This window comes from Hakea prostrata, chromosome 7 (genome assembly GCF_041222555.1).
Source record: "Hakea prostrata isolate BN-2017 chromosome 7, UWA_Hpros_2, whole genome shotgun sequence".
Classification (NCBI taxonomy): Eukaryota; Viridiplantae; Streptophyta; class Magnoliopsida; order Proteales; family Proteaceae; genus Hakea; species Hakea prostrata.
In genome coordinates, this window is record NC_142606.1 from 33,616,597 (window position 1) to 33,622,562 (window position 5,966).

At 38.4% G+C, this 5,966-nt stretch overlaps 1 long non-coding RNA gene across 1 annotated transcript; it reads right to left on the reverse strand.

Moving 5' to 3' along the window:
* Positions 1-1,929: 1,929 nt before the first annotated feature.
* Positions 1,930-3,302, reverse strand: LOC149010932 (uncharacterized). The gene is made up of 3 exons (XR_016174340.1): positions 3,193-3,302; positions 2,785-2,847; positions 1,930-1,993 (listed from the first exon to the last, which is right to left on the reverse strand). It is a non-coding gene; the product is annotated as an uncharacterized LOC149010932 (long non-coding RNA).
* Positions 3,303-5,966: the final 2,664 nt, after the last annotated feature.

Below are 5,966 nucleotides of genomic sequence, written 5' to 3' on the forward strand. Positions count from 1 at the left end.
TTATATTACTATGTATTTTATTTTCTACTTCACCTTAAAGTCAACCAGTGTCATGCTTGATCATGAGAAATATGTTAGACTTTGATCCTCTAGGCATTCTTGCAATCATTCATGCTGCACATAATAATACTCTAATATTGGTTTGGTTTGTAAAGTAAGCATAAGTACCCCTAATAAAAGAGTTAGTTCAAATTTACTACTTCCACTTTGAATCCTGACGAAATCCCCTAGATAATTTTCAGGCACCCTGCTCTTTGAGGCTTTACTACTTTCACTTTGAATCCCGACGAAATCCCCTGGATAATTTTCAGGCACCCTGCTCTTTGAGGCTTGAACTAAGGACTCACCTGAAAAACAGAAAGTCTAGTTATCTATCATTATGCTCTAGTGTGCAAAAGAATTCTCAGTAATCATAACCATACCAAATAACAAGATTTTTCTTTTCGAAGAATAAACCCGGCCAGGTTATGAAGAAATTTGGTGACAGAAAAGGAGTGTGGAAAGTTTTGAAAATTTGAAACTCACCCTAGAATTAAATTGCTTTTTGGGAGTTTTTGAAGTCCTCTCAAATCATCCTATATGTTGTTCTTGTCAACTTGTTCATCAGTACAGCAACTATAAAGCCAAACTACTGATGTTGAACTGGGATCCAAATCCCAATCCAACTAGCTTATGGCTCACCTGGATGCTACACAAAATAAATTCTGAACTAAAAGTTGATGGTAGTTCTGTAACTAATTAATATAAGTCAAACTAACAAAGAGAAGAACTCTCCCCTTGGTAGTTGTGGATATCTATTGTAGTTGGTAGCTTAAAGTCCATTGAGCAGATAGGTAGACAACCCAACTAAATTAGCAAATGAATCTACTGAAACCCAAGGGGAAGCTTAGTTGAGAAAGATCTAACAGTATGGAAACAAGGGATGGGCACATAAAAAAAGGATGGTTGTCTTCAACCTTCAAACAAAGCCAGACTACACTGAGAGCAGAGTGGGAATCTCAGATTTACTTATTAACTTTATATTCAACACCCTATGGAACCAAAACCAGAACAAGACTCCCTAGTAAAGATTCAACTGGTTTAGAAGCTTGAAGATCAAAAGAGCTTCGCTTAAGATAGAAGTGTGGTATTCTCAAAACTAGTTATGATTTATGGCTATGGGACTCACATTATTAGACAACAAAATGGAGTCGCATTTAATTCAGATCTCAAACCTAAAAGCAAATAGCAAACAAAATAATACCAAAAATATTTCAATCATGAGAACGACTTGATAAATATTTGTGTTATATTTTATAAAATGGTTATCAGCAGATTTTTCTGTCTCTCAATGCATGAAACACCAGAAATTGTTTCCTTCGAGACACATCATAGATTGAAGGGAATCCCATTTTAATCTAACTGTATGTACTCATTTGTGTTCCATCCGCTGATTGGGTACTAACCCATACATGAAAAAGGATTACAAGAAACTCACAATATATCATCGGGTTTGAATAAGCATAAATCTCCCATATCGTCTGATTATTCTAGTTGGCTTGTAATGAATGGAATCAATGTTTATTGTGATAAAGTTCCAATCCATGAATATTTGCACTGCTTCCATTACGAGGTCTGACTGAACCATATCATGGTATCAAACAATATTTGTTTCAATGGATGTGGACATCATAATAATTTTAGGCTTTACCTTGGATGAATGGGGTTAATATCATCACGAGTTCAAAATGCTTACTTAAGGATAAAGTTGGTTTACACTGTATGATCCACGATTGCTCCTTGGGCAAAACTTTTGCAGGGGCCAATAACACAGTGCTTTATGAGCAAAACTATCATAAATTTTAAAAAATACCTATCTACATTGCAAAGAAGAAACTGTGGAGGATGGTTTCTTTCACCAAGAACCCTTTTATGCAGAAGGAGCATCATTAGACTTCCACATTCCACTGCCCTGTCTTCCTCAAGTTCCTTTACTACTTAATCCAATCAATGCCTGCAAATATATCAGCTCAAAAGTTAGGAGCGTTAAGGGGATGGATATATCAATCTTCCATGCGTACTAATTATATCTTGCAACACATTAGGTGGTCCATGAAGCAACAGGTGATATAACAACGTAGCACCGAAATTAACAAGCACCAGTCAGAAATTTTTGTATAAGAAAATCTTCCAAGAGATGATCTTAACCATAAAAAATCAGCTGTTATCTGTTAGTAAGGATTTGTGTTACTTCCACTATTCTTTCTTACTGTATGGGACTTGGACTAGTATAAGCAAACGTGTTTTACATCATACAGATGCAATCTTGGCACAAGCCGTCTGGAAATACTGTTAGTAATCCTATGGTACTTCTGAATTGACACAACAATGTACCTATGGATAATTTATGTACTCTTTGAGATTTAATCCTTCTGAAACCGCTTGATGGAAAGATTAATTAGCATGTGACTTCATATTGGATTTTCTATATTGTTCAGTGCTTTTTTGCTGCTGGAAGTTGTGACCTTGTAGCTCCAACAATCTCCTAGTGAGATAAGCTAATACGACTATCCTGACAGAGTGGGAGTTTTGGGGAGGTGGTAGTGCCCCACCCTCGTACATTCCTAGGTTAGCTTAAGGCATGGGTAGACTTCTAGGTGACCACATAATTATGCATCTAAATTGTCAGCTGTTTATGGCTAGGCAAACAGGGAGGCTCTTCTAGGGTTTGAATTTCCCTGGAAACAGGGCTAAGATTGCCAATGTTGTTACTGGAGATAAGGTTAGTGTTTAGTATTCTCTCACCTTTGCTGGGCAGTAATGCCAGAGCTAGACTTCTTCCTCATTGGCAATGTAATGACTTCCAGCCTGGAAACCAAGAAAAGATTGTTTAGCTAAGGCCTACAGGTGATCTAGTATAAACACTAACTAGGTTTCGATGGAACAACGCACCATCTTTCACTGCACTAGAGTAAGGCTAGAAGAAATGGAAGGGAAGTGAGCAACTGAGAAAGAATGTGAAACAGACATAAACAATATCACAACTGATACCCTAGCAAATGCTTTTGCAATGAAGACCACCAGCGTTACTAAAAAAATTCAAAAAGAGAGACCAATTCCTTCTATTTGATACTGCAGATAAGGGACATGAGGTCCCAAATAATAATGACTTATTATCCACGCCAAAGACATATTCAAGGTTGTAGCAGATACCTTCACAGTGCAAAGCTTTATCATCTGATACAAAATCATTACAATGCTCTATAGCTACGGCAATTATGGATAAAGCAATAGCAATGCTGCCAAAGGAAACTGCAACATGGAGGTATGGACAGGACTTGAAATCTTCATTCTTCTCCATACTCATCCTGAAACATAAAGATGAGCCAGCTAGATGACAAGGGGAACCGAGACTTTCTTTATTTCATATATGATACATTTCAGTGTGTATGAGAGGTAAAAAAAAAGATACAGCATATTATGGTATACATTGTTAGTTTTATGTGATATATGAGATACTAATCTCACTAGGAATAAGTGTGTTATTTTGAGCTTCTTAACAATGTGGTCGTATTTTCAACTATAATAATTGTGTCATTTTGAGCTTCTTAACAAATGTGGCCGTGTTTTCAACTATCTTATTTGACTTGAAAATGGAAATCTCAATCCAATAATTTTCTTTATGAAGGCCTTCGCATAAGCATGTCCAATACGATGGCATGTTCTATGGTTTTACAAAGGTGCAATAATCTAAATCGTTGGTTCCTAAGTGAAGTTTATGACAGTATCAGCTGTCACTTCCCGCAATATAATCCACCAAGGGGGGGGGTACCCTATCTAGATTACCCGGGGAGTGATTCACGGTCCCGCCGATCAAGTTTAGGAACGATCATAGCCACTTAGCACAATAATATAATCAAAAGCAAGAACAAATCTTTGTATTCAATTACTTTAATAATTAAAAGTCAAGAAAGGACCTCAGAAGGATCACAAAAGAACATCAGAGTGCGGAAAAGACACCAATAAAATACATAGTCAACATGCCGAACTGAGGTGGAAATTCCTTCTACAACATTAGCGGAAGGTAGATCGAATAAAAATAAGGGTTACAACCGGTTCCCAAATAAAAGGGGAACAACTAAACTACAGTCTCAACGAATCAAATAAAACGTCAAAAGAGAATAGGATGATATCCCATCGCTGTCACACAAGTGTAAAAGACGGACTGCTCCAAATAAGTACCACTCTCATACTGATAGCCTTCATCAACTTAGTCACCACAACCAGTATTGTATGAGTCACCAACTTGGTCTTCAAAGTGTTGATCATTATAGTCAACAGTAGTAGTACCTGCAGGAAAGTCTAACAAAAGATGTTGTAAAAAGGAGTGAGTTCAAAGAACTCAGCAAGGCAGTTATTCCAAAAAACATAAGCCATATGAATACAAGCCATAACATGATGCAATATGATATTAAACACATGATGCAAGTATGATTCTAACTCTATGAATGTTAGTCTCTAAGGTAGACATGATTTAAGTCATAGCACCATACATCTTTGGGTAGGTCCGCTCACACCCTCAACCATTTAAGATATTTGGGTTCGCTCAACCATTTAAGATATCTTGGGCAGCCGGTTGGTAAATGGGTCCTGCATCCCTCTCGGACATTCCTTGGCTGGGGATTTGGCCACCACTCTCTCACATCACCATTTGGTATAAGTATTGGCGCATGTCACAGTAAAGTCTAGCCCAATGCAAGTCATCTACTCAGTCATATCATGTCAGATCCAGATACGTCCATTCCTCCCATCCCGGGATTCTTTCCGGTATCCTTCACACTAGAGTCACGGATATTACTCACCGGACTCATCAACCCTACTGGTCATCCAAAAATAGTAGACGAGAAGCTCTCACGTCCCCTCACGGATCATTTCACCGATCTTGATAACCCGTGAGCCCAAGTCTAGCTATTTGCAACCTTACCTATAAATGGCCCATTTCGGGTATCCGTAGTATGGTTTATGTCCTCTCACGGATTGGTTACCGGTCTTGAGTGCCCATCAAACTATACACTACCACGGGTCGTTCGGTCTCAATGCCTTTCCGATTCGGGTCTGATACGATAGAGACATCCTAGCCATACACCACTAGACAAGTCCTATATATGTCATCCAATAATCCAGGAAAGCGTCGATGGGCATCTTCGGAGAACATCCCATACTATTCCTTCCGATGTCCAAGGACAGAAGTACGTACCAGTAGGGCACTCCCCAATCCCAAATTATACCTAAGCAATCACATGCTCAAGTCCATCATACCATACACAAATGATACATCATCATAATAGAAGTTGAGTCATAACATCGCAATGATTCATCATATATATAAGTAACAAGAATGACTAATCATCACAACAAGAATATATATAAACACAATACTACTGTTCTAAAGCATGTATAGCAGTCCTATGATGTCCAAAAGTAATAAAGAAGCTATGTTCACTAAGTTATGAATATCAAGACATAGTCACATAGCCTATGTATTTATGGCGATAACCGTCCTTACCTTAAGCCGTGATGATGATGATCCAAAGGTTACAAAAGAATGATCCAATGATGGTAATAAGACCCTAGACAAACATAAATGAAAGATTAGAAAAGAAATCGGGAAAATCGGAGGTCGAACGGGTCAAAACGGCGAAGGACACAGTTCAGCACCTGCTTGGTCGATGCTCCTTGGTTGATGGGATCGACCAAGCAGGATCGACCAAGGAACATTATCGGGCTACAAGGTGTATTTTGGTGATTTGGTCAGAAATCGGTCTTCCGGGGCTCGGATCGATCCAAAACTTGGAGGGGATGCTAGGAACAGTAGCAGGAGACTACGCAGCAAGAATTAACATGATCCAATGGTCAAATTGAAAACTCTAGGTTCTATATGCTAGAACCATAGTCTTCAATGAAAATCATTGCAACTTCAAGAGAAC